Below are 14,408 nucleotides of genomic sequence, written 5' to 3'. Positions count from 1 at the left end.
GAGACTGACATTCCCAGGTCTTCCAATCAGACGGGGATAAGCAGGAGAGCTTGGGCTGTGATGGCACAAGTGCCTCTGCTCCCTGACTCTGGTTACGCCGAAAGAGGCGAGGGCTCCACGCCACTGCTCCAGTCTTGCCAGGGCACCTGGGCTTTTCCTGTCCGGTGGGACTCCTCGGTGATCAAAAGCAGGTGTGGGAAGAGGGAGGAGGGCCAGAACCTTTTTGCTCTGGCAGCCCTTTTAAATGCAGCCAAGCGCCAGCTTGCGTTTGTCCCACAGAAGGACGCCACGCTCTTCCCTCCCGGGCCAGCCCAGGGTTGCCAGCTGGGAGCATGGGGCGGAGCTGATCGGGGGGCAAGCTGCAGCTTCCAGAATTGGGTCACCCCCCTAGACAGGCAGATGATAAATCCAGACTGGTGGGATCAGATTTCATCCTTCCTTGGAGAAACCAGCGGTGCCCCCAGCACCGAGGTGCTTCTTTGTGCTCGCCGTCCAGGAGGCTGAGCAGGGGCCGAGAGCCCAGGGCCCCTCCTGCTCGCCGGGGCTCTTTGCTCAGGGCCAAGTAGTCCTTCCAAGTCCTCTGGGGCAGGGGGCGGCAGCTTCTCTCAAAAACCCGATCGCCCCCGCCCGGTTTTATATTCCTGGCTTGTGCTGGAAACGCAGCCTGGCTCCCCCCAGGAGCCGCTCTCACTGGCAGAGCTTCGGGCTGGGTTGAAGTTTCCCTCACCCCCCTCTCCGGGTGTCTTTCTAACTTGTTTTTCTGCTGACTCCAGCCCTAGCGCTTTTGCTCGGGGAGACATCCTGGGATTGAAACGAATCCGCTGGGCGCCTGGATTAGCCCCATGCTGCCCTCTAATGGTTTCCTGCTTGTCTTGTTCCAAGCTTTGCAGGAAACACGCCCCAAGGCCTGCGTCTGGAGGGTGAGTGGCAAGCTTCCTTCCAGGTAAGCTAGCTGTCTTCCCTGCCCCTGCGTCAAAGAGTCGTGGCTGTAAAAAGTCAGGCAGCTCTGGTGGTAGCTGATCCAACATGCCATGGCCCCCTGAGTTGACCAGGCTGGTTGAGTCCTAGCTGGGTTCCCGGACCATCTGCCCTATCAGCCTAGGGAGGCATTGCTGGACTTTTCCACCTGCTACCTTGCTGCTCTTCAGTGCACACAGGAGAGGGAAGCACGTGTAAGCGCCAAGAGCCTATGTCGGGCGAGCGCATGGGGCTCAAGCGGTTGAGTGCCTGCTTCCCACATGGAAGGTCCCAGGATCATCCTCCTAAAATCAAACAACAAACAAAACAAATGAAAAAAACCAGCTCAGGGGAGCCGATGTGGCTCGGGGGTTGAGCACCAGCTTCTACATAGGATGTCCCGGGTTCAATCCCCAGTCCTGGTACCTAAAAAAAAAAGGCGTATGTCAGTTGGCAGGTTGGGGCGGCAAGGCAGCTTGCTTCTTCGGCCCTTCTAATTAGAGGGGAGCTGGGGGAATGGTGGTGAGAAGACGGGTGCATGCTGCTGATAAACACTCCTCGGACGTTCCAGTTGGAGTCTTGGGAACCCACTCAAAGCCAAGTGGACAGGGAGGGAGAACACAGGAATCTCTTGAAATAATACCTGCTGAGTTAATGTTTGAAGAGCCTGAAGAAACGGGTTGGACGTTGTCCAATTCTGTTTAGAGGGGAATCTAGGATTTAACCAAGGAAAAACGTTCCTAGTTGTGGGAGGATAAACTGGGCAGCTTGTCTCCAGAAATGATGGAAAGGAGCTTAGGCGGGGAGCTGGTATTTCCCTCCACTGAGCCTAAATCTGGCCGAGCTGCGCATCGTGCGGCCAGCTCAGCAGGTCAGCGGGACAGAACGGGCAATTTCATCTCTGCAAGTTTAAAAGCGTTTTATATTGTGGAGCTTATTGAGGAAAACGACTTAGTGTAAAACAGCCTAGCCTGGCTTTCTCCAGTGTTTCTTAAATTTGGGGTTGGTGGTCACAGAGTTTAATGAGCGAATTCCTGCAGAAGCGGAGCAGCTGTTTGGGGGTGGCAAACGGGTGCTTTCTCCCGCCCTACTGGGTAACGGAGGGCGAGAAGTGGAGAAGCCAGGACTGGAAACTTGAGTTAATGAGCCTGGTTTGCTCGTGCGGTTTAAACAAGCAGCCCTCTTTTCTTTATGGCCACTCCTTGTTGAAATGGAAAAGAAGCATTTTTATTTCTTCATTTTATTTGGTTCCCTGGCTGTAAAAGCGTGTCGTTAGGGAACAAATCTTTCCCTGCCCCTTCGCCGCTCAATTTTGAAGGATGGCTGTTTCCGCCTTTCTGAAAATCTTAAGTAAATGCTGCAAAAAGAAAAAAAGTTTCCTCTCTTTTGACGGAGCGGCTCAGCAGCTCTGGCTTTGTTCATTTCTGGATGCCTGATGGTGCTCGCGCAGCCCCAGAAGGCGCGAGTGGCTTTCTAAAGATGAGCTGGGAGCACCTCCTTCCAGGGTCCCATGCTGGAGCTGAAATGACATGTACATTTTCTCCCTCCAGATTGAGTATGGCGTTAGGAGAAGTTTCCTTTTTCTCTGGATTCCCAGGTAACTCCCTCCCTCACCCGTTACATTTTAGGCAAGACCCCTTGCGAGAGAGTTAAGTGTTTCCCCAACGCCGGCTTCCTGCTGAGCTGCACACATCTGCTTCTTGGTTTTATTTGGTAAACCTGAGGGTAAACAGAGGGGCTTTAGGCTTAAGTGGAATGTTTAAAACAAAACGTTGCAGGCAGAGGACTTCCAAGGGCACGCTCAACTCCTGGCACGCGTGCTTCTTCCGGGACCTGTCCTTCCGGCACCCAGCGTGCCCCCAACGTCCTGGCGGGCTGGGGCAATGGCCGAAGCGCTGGCCAGTAGGATCTCAACCAATGGGAGCAGGTGTCAGGTCCTCAGTGGAGCCGATGCAGTGGGTGGGCACGTCGAACCCAGGCCCGCCTTGCATCTTGGCCTTGCCTCTCATGTGGTCGCAGGCAGGTGACCCCCTCGAGCCTCAGTTTCCCCCTTGGTAAACAAGGATGCTGTGAATGTTAGAATGCAGGACTCACGCGCTCAGCGCCGTGGAAGAAGTCGCTGTGATTGTTAGGAAAGCCGCTGAATTCCAAGGATACGAAGGTAGTGAACCATATAACTGGCTTATGCGAGCTCTGTGCTGCATCTGGGCTTGGGGTCAGGCCAGAAAAGGAATTCGGGATGAACGGAGAAATAAAAAATTCAGGAGAAAGATGAGGAAGCAGAGAGAGAGAGGGGCGGCGAGGGTCTCTTTTGGAGAAACGAGGTCAGATCACAAGGTGAAAGGTGTGGGGGGCAGTCAGAAGCAGGGGTAGAATGGGGAAGAGAAATGGGGCAGAGTCACGCTGGCAGGGAGCCCCGCAGAGGAGAGGATCAGACAGACCTTGGGCTTGTGGCCTGGAGCCTGCAGGGGGAGTCTTGGCTGGGAGTGGAAGAGGGGACACGGGAGCCCCCGAACTGGGCACTAATCCAACACCACAGGCCTGCCAGCCAGGAGGGAACTTGGAGCAAGAGCCTGTTAAGCACCTGATTAATGAATAAGCCGCCACTCGACCAGGTAAGTGTGCACCTGTGATTTACCTAATCCACGTAAAGCTCACACCATGAGGTCGCCACAGAGTCCAGCCGCGACGTTTTTCACTCTAACTGCTTGACTAAGCGGGAATTGTGCTGAGCAGCCCGTGGGTGAAGGGAACCAAGGGAGAACATTTCAAAGAAATCTGATTCTTTGTGTGTGTGTGTGTGTGGGGGGGGGCTGCTTTGGCCCATTAGCAGGAGTGGGAATGAAAACAAAAATAGGAGTTGCTCTATAAACTTGGGAGTTCCAGAAGCTACTATGGAACCAAACGTGAGCAAAAGTGAATAGTTAAGTTGCCTCTAGCTTGATTCTCTATCATGTTATAGACTTTATCTTTCATCGGCTCACATAATTGGGTTTTTATTTGGGTTAACATACATTTTTTTCCCATACCAGGCCCAAGGATTGAACTCGGGACCTTGTATGTGGGAAGAGGGTGCTCAACCACTGTGCCACATCGGCTCCGCTGGTCTGGTTTTCTCGTTTGCTTACTTGTGGCTTGTTTTTGTTTTTAGGGGACACTGGGGACTGAACCCAGTGCCTATGTGGGAAACAGGTGCTCAATGGCTTGAGCCACGTCCATTCCCAGTTTTTCAAACTTTTAATGAAAGTAGAACATGCATTCAGAAAAGTACCCAAGTCATAGGTGTATAATTCGGTAAATGCGTGTGGAAACACGCATGGAACGAGCACTTATTTTAAGAAACAAACCTGACTAGCACCCAGAGCCCCTCCCCCACCCCATTTCCAGCACACTCCTTGACCCCCCGCCATAATTTAGTTTTGTCTGTTTCTTCATTTTTTTTTTAACTTTACATATATGGACCCATTCAGTCTATACTCTTTTGTGTCCTTTTTCATTAAACTTTGTATTTTGTGAAATTCAGGTTTTCTCTAAATTTTAACAGGTATCCAGTGTTGTAAGAAGTTATAGTTTACTTGGAGAAGGTGATTTTTTGTTTCATATCCTCCCATAGCTTATTCAAGCTATATAGATCTATCTAGTTCTGTTAATTAGCCGTGCAGCATTTTGTAAGATTATGGAGTAGAGTAGTGCATTGCTTCTTTAGAGTTCAAAAGAGTCTTTGGGGGAAATATTTAGTAGAAGCTTGTCAAGTTCTAAGATTCTGCTTCTTTGTGGTGGCCTGGGCCACCTCTTTGCTTTTCTGCTACTTGAATCACTTCATATGCTGAGGTCGCAGATATCCGAATGAAGGTTCCTGTATTGTGCAAGACAGCTGGGCTCCAAGGATGGCAGATGTCCTCTCCGGTTTTAAGACTGATTCCATAATCTTATGACAGAGTACTTTGAGCCCAAGTTCAATTATCTTGGCTGATAGCCACCACATAAGATAAAATAACACTACATTTCCACACCTCCTCCAAACCATCTTCTCCAACGGCACCCTTCATCCACACCCACCCGGTTAAAATAACACAATATGAATCACACCTTTGCAGCACCCCTGAAGCACCTGTGGGCCCTCACTTCCCTCTCCCGTGCTACCATTTTTTTGCAGAGAGCTGGGAGAGAAAGATATCTTGTAAACCAGATTATCTAGTTGTGTGTAAACTTGACCCTTTAAAAAGGTCAACTTATTTCTGTGTTCAGGAGACTCAGGATCAGTTAGCATGGTAGCCACAGAATAGTATCAGCGTTTCCTAAGAGGAAGGGGCTTCTCTAGAAATAGAAATAAGGGCTTAGGGGTTTAGCTGCCCCTTCCCTAGCGTCACCAATGTCATGATTATGGCTGGCAAGAGCTGGCTGACCTCCTGCATGTACTGTAGTCAATCTTCCAGGATGCAGAGTGGGGTCAGGCAAGCAGCTCATGATATATTGAGATGGAGTCAGAGCTCCTGGGTTTGAGTTAACCAGACACGTGATATTGAGCAATTCACTTGACCCTGCCGAGCCTTGGTTTCTCCATTTGCGGAAGGCTGTATAATTTACAGAGCTCTTACACTGGGTTTTGTCTGTTATATTTTTTCTGCCTCCATTCCAAGAAGGCTCTCTGAATTCCTTCTCTTGCTGGGAGGTTTGTGGGACCCCCCCCTGAAAGCAGATTTTGCCTGAATCCAAACCCACCCTGCTGGATGTTGTTTTGAAAGCTTAAAGTCATTTAGGAGATAATTCCAGAGAATGCCCAAAGGATGGGGTGTGTGCTGTGGGGGAGGCGACTGAAGCTGGTGCTCTTTGTTTTGTTTTGTCTCAGTGAGGGGAGAAAGCTGCAAAGCAGACAAGAGAGGGTGCTTTCCCGTGGCTAGGAAAGAGTCGGTGGTTTGGAGATTTTAGGGGGAGTCCTAAGGATGTGAGCCTTGGGCTGCTGTAGTTTCAGCCTGGGAAGGTGGCCAGACCTTCCGTGGGCATGCTTGAGGCTCCCGGTTAGGAGCAGGCAGAATCTCTCCAAGCCGCCCCGTAGGCCAGCAGTGAGTGCCTGAGGGATGACTGGGAGCACAAAACCAGAGGGGCCACTGTGCAAGCTCTGCTTCGCTTTTCAAACAACCTGCAGGGCGGGGGTGGGCGAAGATGGAATCTCTGGCCATTTTGGTGGGACTGGAGCTCAGTCACGTTGCATTTGACTTGATAACAATGAGGCAATGTTCGTTCTCCAAGACCCACATTTCTGGAGCAGAAAGCACGTTGGTGTTGGCCGTTGATGGAGACATCCTGAGGCCGGGCTCCCAGCGTGCTTGGGAGAGGAAGGGGGCTTGGGAGTGCACTTAGCAAATCCTGGTGCACTCACCCGTCCCGTCCTGGAAGAGGTGTGGGGGCAAAAGTGATCACCACGAGGAAGGCTCCCTGGCTGCTCACGGGTGTCCTACTGGTCGCCTCCATCCCCAGCCAGAGCAGGATGTCGGCGTCCGGCTGCTTCCGTTGCGGGGCCGAGCAGGGCTTCCCCTGCAAACGCTGACGCCGCAGACTCTGCTTAGTTCATCACCGAGGAAGGAGAGACTCCAGTGCACCCCGGCAGAAGGCTGGGAAACGTCCTGATAGGATTCCCTGTCCCTGCTGTTGTGGGTCGCCTATCTGGTCCATCACAACTGCAGATTATTCCTAAGAACAACTCGCTCCGGTCACAGTGAATCATTAACAGGGACTTTAGACCAGCTCTGACCACAGAGATCATGCCGGCCCGATACGAGCCACACATGTAGTTCCCATTATTTTTAGAGCCACGTTAAAAAAAGTAGCAAAACAAGGCGGTGAAACTACCTTTTATACTTTATTTAACCCAATATATTAAATATATTTTCACGGTATCATGTAGCCGGTAGAAAACAGAAAAAAACTGAAACATAGAACTGTACATTTAATAATAAAAGCTATAATATAAATTAATTTTATGAGAGAAAACAAAATGAATTCATAATATGAAAGGAAAGAATGAGATATTTTATGTTCTTTTTTTTTTTTCATTTAAATATTCAAAATCCAGAATCTATTTTAGGTTTATGGCACGTCTCAATGGGGACTAGCCACATTTCAAATGCTGTGTAGCTACGTGTGACTATTGTATTGGATGGTGGGGTCGTAGATAAAATTCATAATATAAAAGGTAATAATGAGACATTTTATGTTCTTTTTCTTTTTTCATTTAAATGTGCCTAATCCAGCATCTGTTTTAGGTTTACAGCACATCTCAGTGGGACTAGCCACATTTCGAATGTTCTATAGCCATGCATGACTTTGTATTGGATGGTGGGGTTGTAGATCAGCGGCTCTCAACGGGCAACAAACCCCCCTCCCCCTCCAGGGAATATTTGGCAGTGTCTGGAGGCATTTTTGGTGGTCACAGCTGAGAAAGGGAGTGCTACCGTCATCCAGGGGGTCAAAACCAGGGAAGCTGCTAAATAGCCTAAAACGCACAGGGCAGCCCCCCCACCCCACCCCAAAGGATTATCTGACCCCAAATAGCAATAGCGCCAGGGTTGAGAAACCCTGGTCTAGAGCAATCCTTTTTTATATCTAGCAACGGGAATGAGACGGCGCCAGGTCTCCTGAGCTTAGCCCCCATCACCCCGGCCTCCTCCGTGCGCACAGATGTAGCAGGTGTCCCCAGTCATTTTTCCAGGGCAGCCCAGTGGATGAAGAAAAGTGACAAACAAGCCACAGGCAAAAACCAGCGCCCCCCCCCCCCTCGGAAATTCCACCGCACAAAAGTTTTTTTGTGTGTTCCATGAAAATTTAGGGGAAAATTCACATACTTGTCAGGACCTGAAGACGAGCCAAAGACAAAGGAAACGCTGAACACAGCAAGACTTCTGCAGCTGACACTTGGCCAGCTCTGGACGCTGCCCTTCCAAGCCTGGTGTCAGAGGGGAGCATCTTCCAATAGGATTAGGTTTCTCACTCAACACAGGAGGACCAAGGACCATTTAAATGTTTATTCTCATCAGCCAGCGGAAAGGGCTTTTCAGTGAGGGAAAAGCTACGGCGTAGAAGTGCAGGGACCAGCTGGGTTTCCCTTCTCCTTGGTTTCTTAGGGGCTTCCCAAGCCCCATCTCCAAGAAGGTGTGGAGACATGGAGCTTCTTGAAATTTTTCTAGAACATGGCAGGAGAATGAATGAGTGAACGAATGAATGAGTTGCGGAGAACAGCTTCAGATATAAACGAGCCCTGGCTCTTCTTTTTTCCTTTCCATGTTAACAAATCCAGTTCTTTGGCCGTTGCTCTTTTCTGACCTTGGGCCTCCTTGGTTGGCGTTACTTCTTCTCTCTTTTCTTGCCTGCAGCCCATCCTGCCTTCCTGCACTTGTCTAGGCGTGGTTTGAATCCACTTGGGAATGCTGCGGCAACACAGCTTCCTGGATGCCTTCCTGCCCTGAGACTCCTCAAGAAAAGCTTCCTATCCCTGTGCCCCTGGAGACGTTTCTGGACTTCCCTTCTGGAATCGGTGCCCTCGGTGCCCTCGGTGCCCTCAGGCTGCCCGATCTCCTTGCTGTGAGCGGCTCTGCTGCCTGTTTCTCTTGAGCAGGAATCTCTCTGATGCTGCAGTGGCAGACTTTCTACCAGTGGGTATACGTGCCTGTTGACTTACCACCTTTGCTCGTTTATTTAGTTGGTGCTTTGTGTAGAGAATGAAGCCCACCTTTCGTGGTCTCGCTGCTCATGACCTCATTAGAGACAGGTCAGCCAACCTCAGACTGGCCCCATCCATTTCTCCTAAAGGCCCTGTAGCAGTTTGATATGGTTATGAATTCCAAAAATAGACATTGGATTATGTTTGTAATCTGGTCTGTACCTGGGTGTGATTAAGTTATAAATGGGCCACGTCATTAGAGCATAGAGTCCTTACCCCTTGGTGGGTGGGGACTCACAGATAAAAGGCATGGCAAAGGACAGAGTTGAGGATTCTTAATGTTGGAGTTTTGATGTTGGAGTTTGATGCTGAAGTCTTAAACTGGAGTACCGGGAAGTAAGCACACAAGGGAAAGAGAAGCAAGCCCTGGGAAGAGAGGACCTGAGCCCAGAGAGAAGCAAGACCCTGGAAGGGAGGAACCCAGGAAGCCTGAACCCTCGCAGCTATCGACAGCCATCTTGCTCCAACACGTGGAAATAGACTTTGGTGAGGGAAGTAACTTATGCTTTATGGCCTGGTATCTGTAAGCTCCTACCCCAAATAAATACCCTTTATAACAGCCAACCAGTTTCTGGTATTTTGCATCAGCAGCCCTTTGGCTGACTAATACAGGCCTGTAAAGGACAGTTACAAAGGAGATTAAGTCTGTTTGAAAACGAGACTGGCGGAGATGATCTATGGCTTACCCCTGTGGTTCGATCCCAGCCTCCTCTGTGTAATCATGGGCTGGTTCCTGGAATTCTGGTCCCCAAAGGTCCACAGATGTCAAAGTACAGGATGGTACCTGGGGATCCCCCGCCCTCTGACCCCAGGGGTGCATCCTGGCCTTTCTCCAGGCCCCAGAAAAGGACGTGTCTGGAATCTTAATCCCAGTGTTTGTGAACCCATTGTCAAATGGGGCCCTTTGAAGTTGTTACTTTTAGTTAAGGTGTGGCCCAGCTGATTCAGGATGGGTCTCCATCTTATTAGAGGAATCCTCATGGGAGAGAAAGCTATGGGGAGGTAAACCTAGAGGTTCTGCAGAATCTGGAAGAAAAAGGAGGACATCGCATGGGACAGGAAAGCCAAGGGACCCAAGGACTGCCAGCAGCTGGAATACTACTAGTGCTGGGAGGAAATAAGCCTTCCAGACTCAGAAACTGTGAGCCAGTAAATTCCCATGTGTGGTCTTTGTCATAGCAGCCGTGGCAAACTAAGACATCATCAGTAGGAGCTGGAGAGGTCCCTTACCTTCCCTGGTGTCCCGGGGTTAACCAGGAGGTCACTGAGCTGTGGGACATCAGCCCCAGCCCTTGGAAGGGGACAATATGGTGCCTCAGGGCTGAAAAGTGCAGGCTTGTCGTGGAAAGGGGAAGAGCACTCTGCACATGGAGATGGGTCAAAGCCGGTGACCTCTGGCTTTGAGGACAAACTGGTCACATGGAAGGGTGGCTGCCCAGGCATGACCAGTGTCCCAGCCCCAGCTCCTGCTGTAGCTGCGCAGCGTGCTCACGGGATCGGTATGTCTGCGGAGAGGGGCCTCAGGTCAAGTCCAGCCACTATTTTGTGCAGTGATCAAGTTCAGATTAAGCCCTTTCTAGATGTGAAAGTCTCTCCCATTGGGGACCTGAAGGATGACATTTGCAAACTATTTTCCTTTCCTCTCTCTTGTGTCCTCATTATTTTATTTACTCCAGGGATAATATATACATTCTCTTTCTTAAATGAGAGGAAGGCGAGAATCTGGGGCTCTGTTTTAAGGCAGCATGGCTTTATCCCTCCAGATCACTCGCAAGAACTCTGTTGAATCTCCACAGGCTCCTGGCTCTAAAGAGCTGGAATGCAAGCTGTGTGGAGGGAGTGGCTACTTGCCCGGCCCTTCTCATCCCGGGGCAGCTCAGTGGGGTGGGGCACCGGGGGTGGGAGACAGACTGATGCTTCCCGGCTGCTGTGCAGCTGTTTGGGAACCACCTCTCCAAGCCGGCAGCTCCTGCAGCTGGACCGGGCTGCGCCATCTTATGCAGCAGGGCCTTGTGCTGCGAGCAAATGCCAGGGCCCATCAAACCTGGGGAAGGCAAGAGATTTAATTAGCAGGAGAGAGGGTTCACACTTTGTGTCTGGGTCCCACTCTGCTCAGTCCTATCTGCTGACCCAGCGCATCATTCCAGCTGATTCTTAATGAAAAAATTCCTGGGCGGGGATGAGCATCGTGGATGCTTTCATTAAACTGATTTAAGAGCATGGGTGTCCCAGGTTCGCCCTGGAACACGGCGCTTCCTTGGGGGAAAGCTGGAATGTTTACTCCTGGGAGGTGAATGCCCAAGAAACGCCACGCCTTCCTCTGCTCCATCTGCCAGCTCTGGTGGGTTTTATTTTTCATTTTAAGAGACAATACCATGTTTCGGTAGAGGGCGTGAGCCTGGAAGAGCTGTTTTAGGCAGAAGGGTGTGGGGACATTGGCAGAAGGAAAAACCTTATGTTCTAGGGACGATTTGCTCTTCTGGATTTTTTTTTTCTTTTGCGGCTTAAAAAGTTGGAAATTACAGAAACTCTCAGGAAGACAGGCAGATTGCTTTAACGCTACGCAAATGGATCATAAACCATCCTTCCCCGGGCTTGTCTGCGTTTGAAAACTGGAAAGCCACACCAAGCTATAGGAGCTCTCGCGTGGGGCAAGGGCCGCACCTGCCGCCAGCAGCGCCACTGCGATGCGTCCCGCGCGCGGAATCCTGCTGCCCCGAGAGCTTTGCTCCCAGTCGGGGGGCTCAGGTTGGCGCGCCTCGCACGTCCCCTGAGAAAAGAAAACACGCTCCGGCCCGGGGCTGGCCTTCACCTGCTTCTGCGGGAGTTCCCAGGCCTCCTCCACCGACCCGAGAGCAAAGCCCGGGCCGGCGTTGGCAGCCGCAGGAGGCGGGGACCGCGGTCGCCTGGCCTGGCCAGGTTCTCCCGTGGCGGTGCCCTCGCCCCCATGCCCACCTCCTCCGGCCGCCGTCTCTCTTCTTGGCAGTTGCCTCATTTTCCAACAGGTTTCCAAGCGTTCGGCTAAATCCAGATCTTCAAAGGGGATGGCTCGGGGCAGGCATCTGCGGCTAAGACTGGGTCCCCAAGACTCAGAAGCCACAGCTATGGGCCACAGACCTGTATTAGTCAGCCAAAGGCGTGCTCATGCAAATACCAGAAGCCTTTTGGCGTCTATAAAGGGTATTTATGTGGGTAGGAGCTTACAGATACCAGGCCATGAAGCATAAGTTACTTCCCTCACCAAAGTCTATTTCTACATGTGGGAGGAAGATGACTGCTGATGTCTATGAGGGTTCAGGCTTCCTGGGTTCCTCCCTTCCCAAGTCTCTCTTCTCTCTGGGCTCAGGTCCTCTCTTCCCAGGGCTTGCTTCTCTCTCCTTTGTGTGCTTACTTCCTGGGGCTCCAGCTTCAGACTGCGGCATCAACTCCAACATCAAAAACCCTCCAACTCTGTCCTTTGCCATGCCTTTTATCTGTGAGTCCCACCCCTTAACAGCCTACTGATGTGGCCCAATCAAAGCCCTAATCATAATTTAATTACACCCAGGTACAGACCAGTTTACAAACTTAATCCAGTGCCTATTTTTTTAAACTTTTTTAAAATTGAAATTTATCACTCATACATAAACATACATAAACAATAAATGTATAATAGTTGGGAACTTATGAAACAAACATATAACATCAAACATATATAACATCTCACCCTACGACCAATAACTTGCTTTGGGAACTTACGAAACAAACATATAACATCAAACATATATAACATCTCACCCTACGACCAATAACTTACATTGCTTTTAAACCTTTTTAAGTAATGATTAAAGAGCATTGTCAAAATATTACTACTAAATAAAGTATTTTTCCCCTAGCCAATCCAGGGTCTGTTTTTGGAATTCATAACTATATCAAACTGCTACAAGACCCCTTTCCCTGGCTCCACCCCCGCTCAGAGGTCTGGGCTGCCACCGTGCAGGGGCAAAGAGGACCTGTTTGCCTTTCTCTTTCAACATTTACACATTTATCACCCTGGCCCAGAAGAGTTCAGAGGTCCACGCAGCTACTGCCCGATTAGGACAGGGAGTGAATGGGAGACTGACTTCATTGACCCCAACAGGGGGTCCAAGCTGAAAACATAATCAGACGCAAATACGCAGTTAGATTAGTTAAGTGGCCAGTTGATAAGGGATCCGGGAGTTACATCCACACAATCTTGCGGATGGGGAGGATGGACGAGTGTGGTGCTTGCCAACACGTGACGAGGCCGTTGATGAGGCACCTGCCACCTCTCCAGCAGGTGGGGGGTGGGCTGTGCCAGCCAGTCTTCCTGCTGCTAGGCCTTTCTCCGCACAGGGCAGACACGAAAGGAAGCCCGCCAAGGCCCTACAGGTCTTAGAGTGTTGTACCTGTACCTGGGTCAACTCAGAATCAGAGTTCTGGGGCAAAAATAATCCCCTTTTCCTATGGGTCCCTCCAGTCCCGTGTCCCCTGGCGATGGCTTAATATCTTCTCTCTCTTAGAAGTCCAGAGCAGTCCTGCTGCTTGGCTGCCTCATTCCTTCCTTCATCCCTTTGTGAGCCTCCCCCACCGGGTGGAAGCTCTCTTTGAGGCTCTGCATAGCCCTTTTAGATCCTTTTCTGCCCATTGCCCTCACTGGCCAATCGAGGCTTGCGGTGAGCAGAGCCGGCAGTGGAGAACTTACCTGAGCCACACGCTCCTGGAAAACAGGGACGTTCACCGTCCACACTTTTGTGTTCTGGGAAACAGTTTGACTGGTTTTTCAGGTGACTTGAATAAGACTCGCTGTCCCCTCTTTCTGGGAACTCCCGTAATACTCACAGATGGCTCCTTGTTTCCCTGCCAGACCTCCCAATTCCCATTTGCTGTCTCTTATATGATTGGCCCAACTGTCTGCCCCCAGCTCCCCTGTGCCCCCCAAAATCGCTTGAAAGAGACAGACCCTTCTTATTCTGCTGATTGTTTCCTCCTGTCATAAAACAATTCCCCCTACAAGCCACCCCTCCTGGACCTTGTCCACTCCCCCCTCCAGATGTCTCAGGCAAAGCCACCCTGCCCAGCACCCTCTTGTCTCCCAGTCTGGGGTGGTCTTCCTATTGCAGTAGCTGGAATGAAACCACTTTCCTTCCTTGTTTGGTTTTTCTGTCTTTGACATTGGAAACGAACACTCCCCTAGCACTTATTATGGGAACTGCTTTCATTGCTTTACTGTATTATCTCGTCTAATCCTCGCCTTAATCCCATGAGGTAGGTATTATGTTTGTCCCCATATTTCAGAAGAGGAACGTGAAGCTGAAAAAAAAAAAACAACCCCAAAAAATTTACCTCCGATCCCATGAGAGAAAATGGCAGATTTAGGATTTAAATACAGCACTCCTTATCTAAAGTCTGAGATAAGGCAGTGGAAATTTTTGCACTAAAATGAATGCATTTGCTTTTTTAAAAAAAAAAATTTTTTTAAATCTGAAGAAAATTTTTTTCTTCTTCTTTATTTTCTTTTAAATATTACATTCAAAAAATAAGAGGTCCCCAGATACCCCCACCCCTCCTCACCCTACTCCTCCCACATCAACAGCCTCTTCCATCATCGTGGCACATTCACTGCACCTGGTGAATACATTCTGGAGCACCGCTGCACCACATGGACAGTGGTCCACATTGTAGTCCACACTCTTCCCCAGTCCACCCAGTGGGCCATGGCAGGACACAAAAT

The 14,408-nt window shown here is 50.2% G+C and overlaps 1 long non-coding RNA gene across 1 annotated transcript in view; it reads left to right on the top strand.

Moving 5' to 3' along the window:
* LOC131275317 (uncharacterized) overlaps nt 1-9,232 on the top strand; it is a 48,379-nt gene extending 39,147 nt beyond the window's left edge. Inside the window, exons 4-7 of the long non-coding RNA XR_009182736.2 lie at nt 883-943; nt 2,508-2,554; nt 3,497-3,572; nt 8,328-9,232. This is a non-coding gene — a long non-coding RNA (uncharacterized lncRNA). The remainder of the gene's footprint in view (nt 1-882; nt 944-2,507; nt 2,555-3,496; nt 3,573-8,327) is intronic.
* The last annotated feature ends 5,176 nt before the right edge of the window (nt 9,233-14,408 follow it).

Source organism: Dasypus novemcinctus, chromosome 22 (genome assembly GCF_030445035.2).
Source record: "Dasypus novemcinctus isolate mDasNov1 chromosome 22, mDasNov1.1.hap2, whole genome shotgun sequence".
In the NCBI taxonomy this organism is placed as follows: Eukaryota; Metazoa; Chordata; class Mammalia; order Cingulata; family Dasypodidae; genus Dasypus; species Dasypus novemcinctus.
Note: the sequence above shows the minus strand (reverse complement) of the source record. Positions and strands in the feature narration are given on the sequence as shown.